The sequence below is a fragment of the Euprymna scolopes genome, chromosome 20, assembly GCF_053919585.1.
Source record: "Euprymna scolopes isolate OS-2025 chromosome 20, ASM5391958v1, whole genome shotgun sequence".
Lineage (NCBI taxonomy): Eukaryota > Metazoa > Mollusca > Cephalopoda > Sepiida > Sepiolidae > Euprymna > Euprymna scolopes.
This window is the reverse complement of record NC_136501.1, coordinates 48,982,824-49,000,385: the sequence shown is the minus strand read 5'-3', so window position 1 is coordinate 49,000,385 and position 17,562 is coordinate 48,982,824.

Here is a 17,562-nt window from a genome sequence, read left to right as displayed (position 1 = left end):
TAGTTTATGTATAAAAATTACAACCGCTGAGATACAACGTGCGGCTCTTTACAAACAGACTTTTCTTTTTCCAACTTTACAACATGGCAAGGAAGAAGAAAAGAAAAGAAAGAAAACAACATACTGAAGATGGAGTTTAGCTTCGAAATATATTTATATTATAAATTTCAAACAAGTAAAATTTTTGTTTATTTTCCTAATATTACGTTGTGATTTGGCTTTCAAACGCACTTGATGCGTATTTCATTTTATTTTATTTAAATAAGATTGTTTAATACTGACAATTTTACATGCACATTTACTGAAAAAATTATCAATTTATTTTCCTGTCAGAAAAAATGTAAGGAGGATGAAGTGTAACAGGTGAATATAATAAATAACATTTAAGCCGACATTTACTTAATTTTTGAAATCGCACACACACACACACACACACACACACACACACACACACACACACACACACACACACACACAAACACACACACAAACACACACATACATATTTAAACAAACGTTGTTAAAAAATTTTTCGATTTTTCTTATGTTATTCTGTGTGAAAATCCAAAAATTAATTTGTTCTATAGGTGTCATGAACGTTTTCAATCAAGCATTGAATCATCTTCAAATGAGAGACAAACAAACATGTAGGCTGGGAAAATTGGAGAAGAAACAAATTTAATGAGTACAGGCCAGTATTTGGGTACAGCAGGGTGCTAGAATGTTTTTTTTTTGTTTTTATATATTATGAAATAAATTGTAAAACGTTGAACATACTCAAAACCATTTACATAAAAACCCCAAGAATTAACAATATTTTTATACTACCCTTCTGTGACCTAAATTCTCCTCCCAGAATTTGGCTTGCTAATGATCTCCAAGAACACTCTGCGGCCATTAAATTCCTTTCTTTTCCAGTTTCCTAGCTTAACCATTCATTTGTATCTCTCCTGAAGATCATTCGACGCCAGATCGAAATCGTTTATAACACCAATGGAACTTTTATTAATTTTGTTTATTTTCACACAAAAAAGATAAGAAAAAATAATTTAAACAGTGTAATAAAACAGAAGCTGTTTAAGCTATGCTTAAATGAAGAAATACTACCTAAATACACACACAATATATATATATATATATATATATATATATATATATATATATATATATATATATATATATATATATATATATATATAAAGAACAAACAGTTAATAAAACATGTTAGAAAACACTTTGAAAAGAGTTAAAAACATATTTAATCTGAAAAGGAAACACTTAATAAGTGGATAGTCCTTAATCCGTGGAGTTTTGAAGAAATGCTTTCCTTCTCATCAGAGGGTGGAATTAGCAAAATGCGGGATCAGATTTTGCATACAAAAGTATTTGATGAAACTGCAAGTAAGGACAAAGGTCTTACTTGATAACAAAAAGTGAAGCAGAGGGAATATGGTGAAGAAAAAGGTGATTTCACGTGAATGGATAGTCTGGTGAAAGGTAAAGTAGCCAATGACGGTAAAATCCAAATATATCTATCTATCTATCTATCTATCTATCTATCTATATATATATATATATATATATATATATATATATATATATATATACGAATTGCTTTCAATAAGTTTCCAGACTTTTTTTGTATGGACACTTTTATTGATAGTATACACATGAAACTATAATTCCCTTCGAAGTAATCTCCTCTGGCTGCAATGCACGTGTTGTTCTGTTCTAACAACTTCTGAAAAGTCTCATAGAAGTCATCTTGTGTGAGCGTTTCAATGACCTCCGCCACAGCCTCTTTCAATTGTCTCATAACGACAGCCTCTAAGGTTTTCCTTGAGTTTCAGGAATGACCAAATATCACCGGAAACAAAGCCTGGACTATAAGGATAATGAGGATACTTCTTGATACCGATCTTGATCAAATAGTCTGTGACAAAGCTGGAGTTGTGAACTGGTGCATTTGTACAAATCTGCCGCATCTTCAGTTCCTTGCGAATAATTGTATGACAGTTCCCACACTGACATCAAACTGTGCAGTTATTGTCTCTATAGATACACGACGGTCTTTATCCACAAAATTCTTTATTTGGCCAATCGACCCTGGTGTTCTAACTTCCTTACTCCTTCCACACCTCATCATCCCTCACAGACCCCTGCCTTCCTTGAATCTCTTATGCCACAAAAACTCATGCTTGATTCATGCAAAATGGTCCAAAACTAGTTTGAAACGTCCAATACGTTTCTGTGGCATTTTTCCAAATTTAAAACAATTTTATTGCATATAGTTCTTCTAATATGTCCTCACATCCAGGTTGCATGTTTGAAACTCACCATTTGTGACAATCAGGCTTTAGTAGGGTGTATTCCAATACATATATATATATATATATATATATATATATATATATATATATATGTTAAAAGTTTGACTCATATATATATTAAAAGTTTGACTACATCTAAAATTTCAAATGTTTAGACCCAAACTCTGTCAACTTTAACCTCTTGGCAGCCAAATTTTCGTGCAAAGCTTGCTGCAGTTCTGAATACCCTTTATGTAAAATTTCAAATGGTTAGACACAAAATTGGTTGAATAGTTTGCTAGAGACCACAAAGTTCAAATCTTTTAAACTTTTACCCCTTGACAGCCAAATTTTCGGTCAAAAAAAACGATTAAACAACTTGCCCTATGTCTGAATACACTTTATGTAAAAATTTCAAATGTTTAGACAAAAAATTGACTGAGTAATTTGGTACAGACCGCAGAGGTCAAATTTTTAAAAACTTTTCCAAATGTTGCTGTTAAGCGTGTTTAGGGGGTGGGGGCTGAGTTTTACTTACAACTGTTGAACCTTGATCAAGGTGACTGTAAACGGCCTGGTGCCATTACCGTTTTTTCCTTTCCAAAAATAAAAAGCTCTTCTCTGGGACACCATTTGGTACCTCTTTCTCTACAAAGCAGCATATATTCACCAATTGTCTTGCAAATTCTCAAAGTGTGAAACTGTACATTTTTTAGCCAGTATGGATCGAGACTTCTGAATTTATTGATTCTAGAATAATTTAATTTTTGAGTGATTTTTTTTTTTTATTGGAAGTGGAAATGGCTGTTCCACAGAATTTCTTTGATTATTTTTTTAATATATCAGGTCAGTGCAAAAATTTTTGCCGGTTTGTAGAAAGAGTATATTAAAGCACAAGCTGGGCAAACTTGAATCCTTGTACCAGAGAAATATCCAGTAAATAAAACGTTGTTTGGTAAATCGTTATTTTTTTTTTGCATTTCCATGCACCAAACATGGCTATAAATATCACTAAAACATCTGCTGGGTCATAAGCTTCATTTCGGTACCTTACTGGGTGGGTTGCCTGTAGGTTGAGATAAACTGCGTCACACACACACACACACACTCAAACACACACACACACTCAAACACACACACACACACACACACACACACACACACACACACACACACACACACACACACACACACACACACACACACACACACACACACACACACACACACTAGGAAAATTTATAATAAAGATTGTAATTTATTTTATGCACATTGTTATTACTTAAACATATCACCATGATTTATTTTATAACTTTTTATTTATGATTATTAAAGCATCATTTTTCATTCATGTTGATCTGAAAACGACATTCTTTAGTCAACCGAAAAGGAGTCATCTTCCATCATGGTTACGAAATCTTGCCCCTTTCTGCATATTCTCCTGACTTAGCTCCCTCAGATTATCACTTATTTTGAGGACTACAAAACCATTTAGATGGTCTTAGGTTAAAATCAAAAGAGGAGATTAAACAGAGGGTTAAATTTATATTTCGCATCAAAACCCAAAGAATTTAAAAAAACAAGGCAGTTATAAGATAGATGGAATCAAGTCATAGAGAGCAAAGGTCGTTATTGTTATTATATTTATATTTGAATACAAAATTTGAAAATTATAGATATATTACAATAGAAAATATGCAAGCATGAAAAGTAATATGGTTAAGCTTAGACATGGAAAAGTAAAGGACTAGTTGGTAAAACTGGAAAAGAAAAGGGCGAGATATTCTAGTAAAAAAATATAATAAATTTATAACTTAAAATATTGCAGCATTAAGAATTGATTATATAATGTTATAAATTGAATTAAAAAGAAATACTGCAATATTTTAAGTTATAAATTTATTATATTTTTGACTAGAATATCTTGTCCTTTTCTTTTCCAGTTTTAACAACCAGTCCTTTACTTTTCCATGTTTAAGCTTAACCATATTACTTTTTATGCTCGCATTTTTCTATTGTAATCCATGATTTTTCCAGGCTTCCAATAAATTCACTTGTTCTTTGTTTAATTTCAGTCTTATTTTTTTTGCCCTCATAAACACATATGGAATAACAATGTACGGCACTCGTTTGCTTTCAATAAAATCCACCCGATTATCTCCCTTTCATGCTTTCATTAGTGAATTAGTAGCAACAGTAGTCACTGAAGCGACGTGGTTGCTATGGAAACCAGTCATAAAAAACGTCGCTTACCTCCTTATATTTTTTTTACGATTTTGAACACCAGAAAATTCATCAAAACTTTTGTTGAAAGAAAATTGAAAAAAATATTTTACAATATAGTTGAGAAGGTGATCTATAAACTGTAATAATTGTTTGAAATTTGGTCGAAAAATGAGTGAGCAGTGAAGCATTAAAGCAGTTCTAAATGACTAAAACTGCTACTTAACCATATATTCAAACACGGTAGTAATCAGGTTGGTGCAAAAGTTTTTGTCGGTTTGTAGAAGTATCATTTTCAACCATATGTAATTTATTTGTATTAATAGTTTGTAGAAGTATCATTTTATAACCATTGTAATTTTATGCACATTTTTATCATTTAAAAATATCACCGTGATTAATTTATAACTTTTTTTATTTCAGATTATTAAACATCATTCATATTTTTCTGCAATATTCTCATCCATATTGACCCGAAAATGACCTTGTTTAGTCAAAAGAAAGGGAATCATATTCCATCATGATAATGCTCGTCCTAACACAGTACTACTGACCAAAAAAACTCCTAGGAGAATCTGGTTAGTAAATCTTGCCCTATCATACATATTCCTCTGACTTAGCTCCCTCGGATTATCACTTATTTTGAGGATTGCAAAACCATTTGGTTGGCAATAGGTTTACATCCCAATAATATTGAACGCAAGTTATTCATATTTCACATCCAGACTTTTACAGGCGAAGTATTTATAAGCTTTTTAACGGATGGAATCACGTTATAGAAAGCAAAGGTCCTTATTGTTGCGAATAAAGATTTTTCGAAACAATTTTTCTTTTTCAAGATAAAATTTTAAATCGGCAAAAATGTCTGCATAAACCTTATATGTACTGACTTACTAATTACCAAGGCCAAAAGCCACTTCAGGATGGAAGAATTCAGAACAATGGACAAAAAAATGGCCAAAGTTTGATTACTACAGAGTATGGCTTGACAGATAGTTGTCGATCATATTATAGCACTAACATGTTTCATGGATGAGAAGTTCTTGGAAAGAAACTCTGTTCATGGTATTTCTGCTTGGCTTAATGTACACAGAAAAGAAAGAGGATTTCTTTAAAAAAAAAAAAAAAAACATACACACACGATAAAGTTAATGATCACATTGTTTAAGGTCTGATCATTCACGTTTTTGTCCTCGGTCAGTGAAGGAGATATCTTTCTAGACTGAGACAATTTTTATTTTTGTTCCAATCCAAAATGATCCTTTTGAGGAGCTGGATCTTTCCCACATTAAAAAAAGAAATGATAGGGATGGATTTGAGAGAAAGCGGAATAAATGAATACCTGGCCAGAGACGGGTTATTTGAAAGTCAATTTTTAAAAGCCGTCTAACACATGCCAACATACAAAACAAACGTTAAACTGATGATGATGATGATGATGATGATGATGATGATGATGATGATGCCGATCATCATCATCATCATCATCATCATCATCATGAATTGAATCCCACAATAGAACCAATAAAGAATGAAAAATATTTTGCAAACAAGACCGACCTTTGTATTCTTTGGGAAATTCTTTCTTGCATTTTAAAAGAGAAAATAAGGAAAAAGAAATATTAAGAAAAATTGTTGGAATAAAAGTAACCCCCCCCCCAAAAAAAATAAATAAAATAACGAAACAAATATCGATTTTCGTATTTTTCTTTTAAATATTAGAATGCTTCGATCAATTTGTCGAATTTTGAAAAAAAAAATCATTTTTAAAATTTAAAATGCTCAGAATCCATAAAGAAATTCGATTGTTATCATTTTTTCTTATTTTCTCTTTCTTGTCATTTCTCCATCAAATGGAGCAACTTCTACAAACACGTTTCTTGCTAACATTTAATGTAATTTTATAATTTGTCACTTTTTGTCCGCACTTTCCTCATTTTTTTTTTTTTAAAAGTTTGTTATAAATTGTTTTATATCTTATTCAATTTTATTTTTATTGATAACAGAATTTACCATACACATCTACCCAGCAAATAAAAACATTAAAAAAATAAATAAACATGGAAAAGTAAAGGACTAGTTGTTAAAACTGGAAAAGTTAATAATTTCAGTAATCCTGAGCTTGACGAACCAGTATCCTACAATAAAGAATCCAATTCCAATTTTATTGAATTTTAAAACATTTTTTTTACATTTCAAAAAAAAAAAAAAAAAAAAAGAAGAAAAGAAAGATTAATGCATTTAAACAAACTAGTACGGCGACCCGATGTTGCTCTGGATTGAATGACGATAAATAAATATTTCACCCTCCCACGTTTTATTGCCATCAAAATTGGGGAAATCGCCCATTTTGTTTTTTATCAAATCGATTAATTGCCTGCTCTAGTTGGGGACCCTCTGCAGTTCACCGAGAGGAAACTTCACATACCTCCCTACAGTGACTTACTTCATATTACATTGTAGTTTACATTGCACTGTAGAGAACTTACTATTGATTTTATAAAAATTATTTTTATATAACGGCTTGAATTAAAGTTTAAAATGTAAAAATCAAGTATCATGGCTCAATTGTGCTCTAAACAGAAACGTTCATTTCGAACGTTCCCCTGTCATATCAAAGAGCCTACTGTTGATTTTATATGCCGAGTCTTTCTGCTTGTGTGGTAATAAAACTTCTCAAATGCACTAGTGATGGTGATGGCAAGCCGTATAAGGTGTTAACTTTAGTCAAAATTGCCTGTTCCTTCATGCATAGGGTTTCTTTCTATTATCGACACTTATCAAAGATATTCCGGTGCAAAATCTATCTAAGAACACTGCCAGACACATAAAATACATTTGTATGAAATTTCGAAACAATCAACCCAGCTGTTTAGGTGTCCATAGAGAATGAACTCACACACACACACACACACACACACACACACACACACACACACACATACACACACACACACACACACACACACACACACACACACACACACACACACACAGAGTTCCTTTTATATAATAGTAGGGATAAAAAAAAATAGTAAACCTTGTAACCAATTGGATGCTTTCCGATTTTTGCTTAAAATATCAGAATAATCTGTTTCCAAATTTAAAAAGGAAAAAACTATAATGACAGCAGCTTCATACAAATTAATATTTTATCCCGTTTCACCCGTTTTCTTTTTTCAGCATCGTTGAAGCATGTTATTGAGAACAATAATAGGGCTACACTTTTGACGATGGTGTTCTTATTTTCTGTTATATATTTATTAGGTTGGTGCAAAAACAATGTCGTTTTCTGAGATTCAATTTCAAAAGATCATAATTCCTTTCATGATAATCTTTATTAATCGAAATAAGAACTATTAGAATCGACACATTTTTGCCAACGAGAAACAATTTTATTTATTCCATTAGCATAGAAATCCGCTATTTAAATGAAAGCAACATTTATTTATTTTTTTTTTATATAGGCATCACCACTTATAAAGGCCCAGGGCCACTCGAGGATAAGGGTTAAAGAGTGTACAGTAGTCAATTGGACAATATAGTAATTGTCAGTAATGGAAATTCAGTAAATGTGTTAACTTAAGTTGAACGGCTTATGAAGAAGTTGTTAACATTGGACCCATTGGGGGCAAGGCCAAATCCGATGAGCATAGACAGTACTCGATACTTCCTCTTCGTCCGACCTCTCTGTTTCGCAGGTGACTATCAAGATAAACTCTTACGGCATGATGATAGTGGCGAAGTCCTCCATACTGCTGGAAGCGCCATTCTTTATTCCGAAACATCTCTTGGGAACGTGGCATAGCGTACTCATGTAGCATGTTGAAATAATTTAAAGAGTGTATACATTTTATTGGCGCACCCTGTGTGTGTGTGTATATACATATATATATATATATATATATATATATGTATATATATATATATATATATATATATATATATACATATATATATATATATATATATATATGGGGCCATCTGGGAAACAAGCAATCATAAGCGCCCAGCCTGTGTATAGTAACAAAGCTTTTGAATTGAAAACCAGGTTTAAGTTCAGAAGAGGTTCCGATAGGTAGCCGATCTGTATAAGTCCTAGAGATAAAAAAGAGTTTTTGGTGGGTATCTAAGCTGTATAAGTCCTAGAGATAAAAAAAGGTTTTTGGTGGGTAGCTAATCTGTATAAGTCCTAGAGATAAAAAAGAGTTTTTGGTGGGTATCTAAGCTGTATAAGTCCTAGAGATAAAAAAAGGTTTTTGGTGGGTAGCTAATCTGTATAAGTCCTAGAGATAAAAAAGAGTTTTTGGTGGGTATCTAATATGTATAAGTCATAGAGATAAAAAAGAGTTTTTGATGGGTAGCTATAATGTATAAGTCCTAGAGATAAAAAAGAGTTTTTGGTGGGTAGCTAATCTGTATAAGTCCTAGAGATAAAAAAGAGTTTTTGGTGGGTAGCTAATCTGTATAAGTCATAGAGATAAAAAAGAGTTTTTGGTGGGTAGCTAATCTGTATAAGTCCTAGAGATAAAAAAGAGTTTTTGGTGGGTATCTAATCTGTATAAGTCCTAGAGATAAAAAAGAGTTTTTGGTGGGTAGCTAATCTGTATAAGTCCTAGAGATAAAAAAAGGTTTTTGGTGGGTATCTAATCTGTATAAATCCTAGAGATAAAAAAGAGTTTTTGGTGGGTAGCTAATCTGTATAAGTCCTAGAGATAAAAAAGAGTTTTTGGTGGGTATCTAATCTGTATAAGTCCTAGAGATACAAAAGAGTTTTCGGTGGGTAGCTAATCTGTATAAGTCCTAAAGATAAAAAAGAGTTTTTGGTGGGTAGCTAATCTGTATAAGTCCTAGAGATAAAAAAGGTTTTTGGTGGGTATCTAGTCTGTATAAGTCCTAGAGATAAAAAAGAGTTTTTGGTGGGTATCTAATCTGTATAAGTCCTAGAGATAAAAAAAAGGTTTTTGGTGGGTATCTAATCTGTATAAGTCCTAGAGATAAAAAAGAGTTTTTGGTGGGTATCTAATCTGTATAAGTCCTAGAGATAAAAAAGAGTTTTTGGTGGGTATCTAATCTGTATAAGTCCTACAGATAAAAAAGAGTTTTTGGTGGGTATCTAATCTGTATAAGTCCTAGAGATAAAAAAGAGTTTTTGGTGGGTATCTAATCTGTATAAGTCCTAGAGATAAAAAAGAGTTTTTGGTGGGTATCAAATCTGTATAAGTCCTAGAGATAAAAAAGGTTTTTGGTGGGTAGCTAATCTGTATAAGTCCTAGGGATAAAAAAAGAGTTTTTGGTGGGTATCTAATCTGTATAAGTCCTAGAGATAAAAAAAGGTTTTTGGTGGGTATCTAATCTGTATAAGTCCTAGAGATAAAAAAGAGTTTTTAGTGGGTATCTAATCTGTACAAGTCCTAGAGATAAAAAAAGGTTTTTAGTGGGTATCTAATCTGTATAAGTCCTAGAGATAAAAAAGAGTTTTTGGTGGGTATCTAATCTGTATAAGTCCTAGAGATAAAAAAAGGTTTTTGGTGGGTAGCTAATCTGTATAAGTCCTAGAGATAAAAAAGAGTTTTTGGAGGGTATCTAATCTGTATAAGTCCTAGAGATAAAAAAAGGTTTTTGGTGGGTATCTAATCTGTATAAGTCCTAGAGATAAAAAAGAGTTTTTAGTGGGTATCTAATCTGTATAAGTCCTAGAGATAAAAAAAGGTTTTTGGTGGGAAGCTAATCTGTATAAGTTCTAGAGATAAAAATGAGTTTTTGGTGGGTATCTACTCTGTATAAGTCCTAGCGATAAAAAAAGGTTTTTGGTGGGTAGCTAATCTGTATAAGTCCTAGAGATAAAAAAGAGTTTTTGGTGGGTATCTACTCTGTATAAGTCCTAGAGATAAAAAAAGGTTTTTGGTGGGCAGCTAATCTGTATAAGTCCTAGAGATAAAAAAGAGTTTTTGGTGGGTATCTAATCTGTATAAGTCCTAGAGATAAAAAAAGGTTTTTAGTGGGTAGCTAATCTGTATAAGTCCTAGAGATAAAAAAGGTTTTTGGTGGGTAGCTAATCTGAATAAGTCCTAGAGATAAAAAAAGGTTTTTGGTGGGTAGCTAATCTGTATAAGTCCTAGAGATAAAAAACAGTTTTTGGTGGGTATCTAATCTGTATAAGTCCTAGAGATAAAAAAGGTTTTTGGTGGGTAGCTAATCTGTATAAGTCCGAGAGATAAAAAAGAGTTTTTGGTGGGTATCTAATCTGTATAAGTCCTAGAGATAAAACAAGGTTTTTGGTGGGTATCTAATCTGTATAAGTCCTAGAGATAAAAAAGAGTTTTTGGTGGGTATCTAATCTGTATAAGCCCTAGAGATAAAAAAGAGTTTTTGGTGGGTATCTAATCTGTATAAATCCTAGAGATAAAAAAGGTTTTTGGTGGGTATCTAATCTGTATAATCCTAGAGATAAGAAAGAGTTTTTGGTGGGTATCTAATCTGTATAAGTCCTAGAGATAAAAAATAGTTTTTGGTGGGTAGCTAATCTGTATAAGTCCTAGAGATAAAAAAGAGTTTTTGGTGGGTATCTACTCTGTATAAGTCCTAGCGATAAAAAAAGGTTTTTGGTGGGTAGCTAATCTGTATAAGTCCTAGAGATAAAAAAGAGTTTTTGGTGGGTATCTACTCTGTATAAGTCCTAGAGATAAAAAAAGGTTTTTGGTGGGCAGCTAATCTGTATAAGTCCTAGAGATAAAAAAGAGTTTTTGGTGGGTATCTAATCTGTATAAGTCCTAGAGATAAAAAAAGGTTTTTAGTGGGTAGCTAATCTGTATAAGTCCTAGAGATAAAAAAGGTTTTTGGTGGGTAGCTAATCTGTATAAGTCCTAGAGATAAAAAAAGGTTTTTGGTGGGTAGCTAATCTGTATAAGTCCTAGAGATAAAAAAGAGTTTTTGGTGGGTATCTAATCTGTATAAGTCCTAGAGATAAAAAAGGTTTTTGGTGGGTAGCTAATCTGTATAAGTCCGAGAGATAAAAAAGAGTTTTTGGTGGGTATCTAATCTGTATAAGTCCTAGAGATAAAAAAGAGTTTTTGGTGGGTATCTAATCTGTATAAGTCCTAGAGATAACAAAAGGTTTTTGGTGGGTAGCTAATCTGTATAAGCCCTAGAGATAAAAAACAGTTTTTGGTGGGTATCTAATCTGTATAAATCCTAGAGATAAAAAAGAGTTTTTGGTGGGTATCTAATCTGTATAAGTCCTAGAGATAAAAAATAGTTTTTGGTGGGTATCTAATCTGTATAAGTCCTAGAGATAAAAAAGAGTTTTTAGTGGGTATCTAATCTGTATAAGTCCTTGCGATAAAAAAAGGTTTTTGGTGGGTAGCTAATCTGTATAAGTCCTAGAGATAAAAAAGAGTTTTTGGTGGGTATCTATTCTGTATAAGTCCTAGAGATAAAACAAGGTTTTTGGTGGGTAGCTAATCTGTATAAGTCCTAGAGATAAAAAAGAGTTTTTGGTGGGTATCTAATCTGTATAAGTCCTAGAGATAAAAAAAGGTTTTTGGTGGGTAGCTAATCTGTATAAGTCCTAGAGATAAAAAAGGTTTTTGGTGGGTAGCTAATCTGTATAAGTCCTAGAGATAAAAAAAGGTTTTTGGTGGGTAGCTAATCTGTATAAGTCCTAGAGATAACAAAAGGCTTTTGGTGGGTAGCTAATCTGTATAAGCCCTAGAGATAAAAAAGAGTTTTTGGTGGGTATCTAATCTGTATAAATCCTAGAGATAAAAAAGGTTTTTGGTGGGTATCTACTCTGTACATTCCTAGAGATAAGAAAGGTTTTTGGTAAGTAGCTAATCTGTATAATCCTAGAGATAAAAAAAGGTTTTGGTTGGTATCTAATCTGTATAAGTCCTAGAGATAAAAAAGAGTTTTTGGTGGGTATCTAATCTGTATAATCCTAGAGATAAAAAAGGTTTTTGGTGGGTAGCTAATCTGTATTATCCTAGAGATAAAAAAGAGTTTTTGGTGGGAATCTAATCAGTATAAGTCCTAGAGATAAAAAAGAGTTTTTGGTGGGTATCTAATCTGTATAAGTCCAAGAGATAAAAAAAGGTTTTTAGTGGGTATCTAATCTGTATAAGTCCTAGAGATAAAAAAGAGTTTTTGGTGGGTATCTTATCTGTATAATCCTAGAGATAAAAAAGGTTTTTGGTGGGTAGCTAATCTGTATAATCCTAGAGATAAAAAAGGTTTTTGGTGGGTAGCTAATCTGTATAATTCCTAGAGACAAAAAAGAGTTTTTGGTGGGTATCTAATGTGTATAAGTCCTAGAGATAAAAAAAGGTTTTTGGTGGGTAGCTAATCTGTATAAGTCCTAGAGATAAAAAAAGGTTTTTGGTGGGTAGCTAATCTGTATAAGTCCTAGAGATAAAAAAAAGTTTTTGGTGGGTATCTAATCTGTATAAGTCCTAGAGATAAAAAAGAGTTTTTGGTGGGTATCTAATCTGTATAATCCTAGAGATAAAAAAAGGTTTTTGGTGGGTAGCTAATCTGTAGTAAGTCCTAGAGATAAAAAAGAGTTTTTGGTGGGTATCTAATCTGTATAAGTCCTAAAGATAAAAAAGAGCTTTTGGTGGGTATCTAATCTGTATAAGTCCTAGAGATAAAAAAGTGTTTTTGGTGGGTATCTAATCTGTATAAGTCTTAGAGATAAAAAAAGGTTTTTGGTGGGTAGCTAATCTGTATAAGTCCTAGAGATAAAAAAGAGTTTTTGGTGGGTATCTAATCTGTATAAGTCCTAGAGATAAAAAATAGTTTTTGGTGGGTATCTAATCTGTATAAGTCCTAGAGATAAAAAAAGGTGTTTGGTAGGTAGCTAATCTGCATAAATCCTAGAGATAAAAAAGAGTTTTTGGTGGGTAGCTTATCTGTATAAGTCCTAGAGATAAAAAACGTTTTTGGTGGGTAGCTAATCTGTATAAGTCCTAGAGATAAAAAAGAGTTTTTGGTGGGTATCTAATCTGTATAAGTCCTAGAGATAAAAAAAGGTTTTTGGTGGGTAGCTAATCTGTATAAGTCCTAGAGATAAAAAAAGGTTTTTGGTGGGTAGCTAATCTGTATAAGTCCTAGGGATAAAAAAGTTTTTGGTGGGTATCTAATCTGAATAAGTCCTAGAGATAAAAAAGAGTTTTTGGTGGGTATCTAATCTGTATAAGTCCTAGAGATAAAAAAAGGTTTTTGGTAGGTAGCTAATCTGTATAAGTCCTAGAGATAAAAAAGGTTTTTGGTGGGTAGCTAATCTGTATAAGTCCTAGAGATAAAAAGGAGTTTTTGGTGGGTATCTAATCTGTATAAGTCCTAGAGATAAAAAAGAGTTTTTGGTGGGTATCTAATCTGTATAAGTCCTAGAGATAAAAAAAATTTTGGTGGGTAGCTAATCTGTATAAGTCATAGAGATAAAAAAGACTTTTTAGTGGATAGCTAATCTGTATAAGTCCTAGAGATAAAAAAGAGTTTTTGGTGGGTATCTAATCTGTATAAGTCCTAGAGATAAAAAAAGGTTTTTGGTGGGTAGCTAATCTGTATAAGTCCTAGAGATAACAAAGAGTTTTTGGTGGGTAGCTAATCTGTATAAGTCCTAGAGATAAAAAAGAGTTTTTGGTGGGTATCTAATCTGTATAAGTCCTAGAGATAAAAAAAGGTGTTTGGTGGGTAGCTAATCTGTATAAGTCCTAGAGATAAAAAAGAGTTTTTGGTGGGTATCTAATCTGTATAAGTCCTAGCGATCAAAAAGAGTTTTTGGTGGGTATCTAATCTGTATAAGTCCTAGAGATAAAAAAAGAGTTTTTGGTGGGTATCTAATCTGTATAAGTCCTAGAGATAAAAAAAGGTTTTTGGTGGGTAGCTAATCTGTATAAGTCCTAGAGATACAAACAGAGTTTTTGGTGGGTATCTAATCTGTATAAGTCCTAGAGATAAAAAAGAGTTTTTGGTGGGTATCTAATCTGTATAAGTCCTAGAGATAAAAAAAGTTTTTGGTGGGTATCTAATCTGTATAAGTGCTAGAGATAAAAAGGAGTTTTTGGTGGGTATCTAATCTGTATAAGTCCTAGAGATAAAAAAAGGTTTTTAGTGGGTATCTAATCTGTATAAGTCCTAGAGATAACAAAGAGTTTTTGGTGGGTAGCTAATCTGTATAAGTCCTAGAGATAAAAAAGAGTTTTTGGTGGGTATCTAATCTGAATAAGTCCTAGAGATAAAAAAGAGTTTTTGGTGGGTATCTAATCTGTATAAGTCCTAGAGATAAAAAAAGGTTTTTGGTGGGTAGCGAATCTGTATAAGTCCTAGAGATACAAACAGAGTTTTTGGTGGGTATCTAATCTGTATAAGTCCTAGAGATAAAAAAGGTTTTTGGTGGGTAGCTAATCTGTATAAGTCCTAGAGATAAAAAAGAGTTTTTGGTGGGTAACTAATCTGTATAAGTCCTAGAGATAAAAAAAGGTTTTTGGTGGGTAGCTAATCTGTATAAGTCCTAGAGATAAAAAAAGGTTTTTGGTGGGTAGCTAATCTGTATAAGTCCTAGAGATAAAAAAGAGTTTTTGGTGGGTATCTAATCTGTATACGTCCTAGAGATAAAAAAGGTTTTTGGTGGGTAGCAAATCTGTATAAGTCCGAGAGACAAAAAAGAGATTTTGGTGGGTATCTAATCTGTATAAGTCCTAGAGATAAAAAAAGGTTTTTGGTGGGTAGCTAATCTGTATAAGTCCTAGAGATAAAAAAGAGTTTTTGGTGGGTATCTAATCTGTATAATTCCTAGAGATAAAAAAGAGTTTTTGGTGGGTATCTAATCTGTATAAGTCCTAGAGATAAAAAAAATTTTGGTGGGTAGCTAATCTGTATAAGTCATAGAGATAAAAAAGACTTTTAGTGGGTAGCTAATCTGTATAAGTCCTAGAGATAAAAAAGAGTTTTTGGTGGGTATCTAATCTGAATAAGTCCTAGAGATAAAAAAGAGTTTTTGGTGGGTATCTAATCTGTATAAGTCCTAGAGATAAAAAAAGAGTTTTTGGTGGGTATCTAATCTGTATAAGTCCTAGAGATAAAAAATAGTTTTTGGTGGGTATCTAATCTGTATAAGTCCTAGAGATAAAAAAAGGTTTTTGGTGGGTATCTAATCTGTATAAGTCCTAGAGATAAAAAAGAGTTTTTGGTGGGTATCTAATCTGTATAAGTCCTAGAGATAAAAAAGTGTTTTTGGTGGGTATCTAATCTGTATAAGTCTTAGAGATAAAAAAAGGTTTTTGGTGGGTAGCTAATCTGTATAAGTCATAGAGATAAAAAAGACTTTTTAGTGGGTAGCTAATCTGTATAAGTCCTAGAGATTAAAAAGAGTTTTTGGTGGGTATCTAATCTGTATAAGTCGTAGAGATAAAAAATAGTTTTTGGTGGGTATCTAATCTGTATAAGTCCTAGAGATAAAAAAAGGTTTTTGGTGGGTATCTAATCAGTATAAATCCTAAAGATAAAAAAAGGTTTTTGGTGGGTAGCTAATCTGTATAAGTCCTAGAGATAAAAAAAGGTTTTTGGTGGGTAGCTAATCTGTATAAGTCCTAGAGATAAAAAAGTTTTTGGTGGGTATCTAATCTGTATAAGTCCTAGAGATAAAAAGAATTTTTGGTGGGTATCTAATCTGTATACGTCCTAGAGATAAAAAAGGTTTTTGGTGGGTAGAAAATCTGTATAAGTCCTAGAGATAAAAAGGAGTTTTTGGTGGGTATCTAATCTGTATAAGTCCTAGAGATAAACAAGAGTTTTTGGTGGGTCTCTAATCTGTATAAGTCCTAGAGATAACAAAGAGTTTTTGGTGGGTAGCTAATCTGTATAAGTCCTAGAGATAAAAAAGAGTTTTTGGTGGGTATCTAATCTGTATAAGTCCTAGAGATAAAAAAAATTTTGGTGGGTAGCTAATCTGTATAAGTCATAGAGATAAAAAAGACTTTTAGTGGGTAGCTAATCTGTATAAGTCCTAAAGATAAAAAAGAGTTTTTGGTGGGTATCTAATCTGAATAAGTCCTAGAGATAAAAAAGAGTTTTTGGTGGGTATCTAATCTGTATAAGTCCTAGAGATAAAAAAAGGTTTTTGGTGGGTAGCTAATCTGTATAAGTCCTAGAGATAACAAAGAGTTTTTGGTGGGTTGCTAATCTGTATAAGTCCTAGAGATAAAAAAGAGTTTTTGGTGGGTAGCTAATCTGTATAAGTCCTAGAGATAAAAAAGAGTTTTTGGTGGGTATCTAATCTGTATAAGTCCTAGCGATAAAAAAGAGTTTTTGGTGGGTATCTAATCTGTATAAGTCCTAGAGATAAAAAAAGAGTTTTTGGTGGGTATCTAATCTGTATAAGTCCTAGAGATAAAAAATAGTTTTTGGTGGATATCTAATCTGTATAAGTCCTAGAGATAAAAAAAGATTTTTGGTGGGTATCTAATCTGTATAAGTCCTAGAGATAAAAAAAGGTTTTTGGTGGGTAGCTAATCTGTATAAGTCCTAGAGATAACAAAGAGTTTTTGGTGGATAGCTAATCTGTATAAGTCCTAGAGATAACAAAGAGTTTTTGGTGGGTAGCTAATCTGTATAAGTCCTAGAGATAAAAAAAGGTGTTTGGTGGGTAGCTAATCTGTATAAGTCCTAGAGATAAAAAAGAGTTTTTGGTGGGTATCTAATCTGTATAAGTCCTAGCGATAAAAAAGAGTTTTTGGTTGGTATCTAATCTGTATAAGTCCTAGAGATAAAAAAAGAGTTTTTGGTGGGTATCTAATCTGTATAAGTCCTAGAGATAAAAAAGAGTTTTTGGTGGGTATCTAATCTGTATAAGTCCTAGAGATAAAAAAAGGTTTTTGGTGGGTATCTAATCTGTATAAGTGCTAGAGATAAAAAGGAGTTTTTGGTGGGTATCTAATCTGTATAAGTCCTAGAGATAAAAAAAGGTTTTTGGTGGGTAGCTAATCTGTATAAGTCCTAGAGATAACAAAGAGTTTTTGGTGGGTAGCTA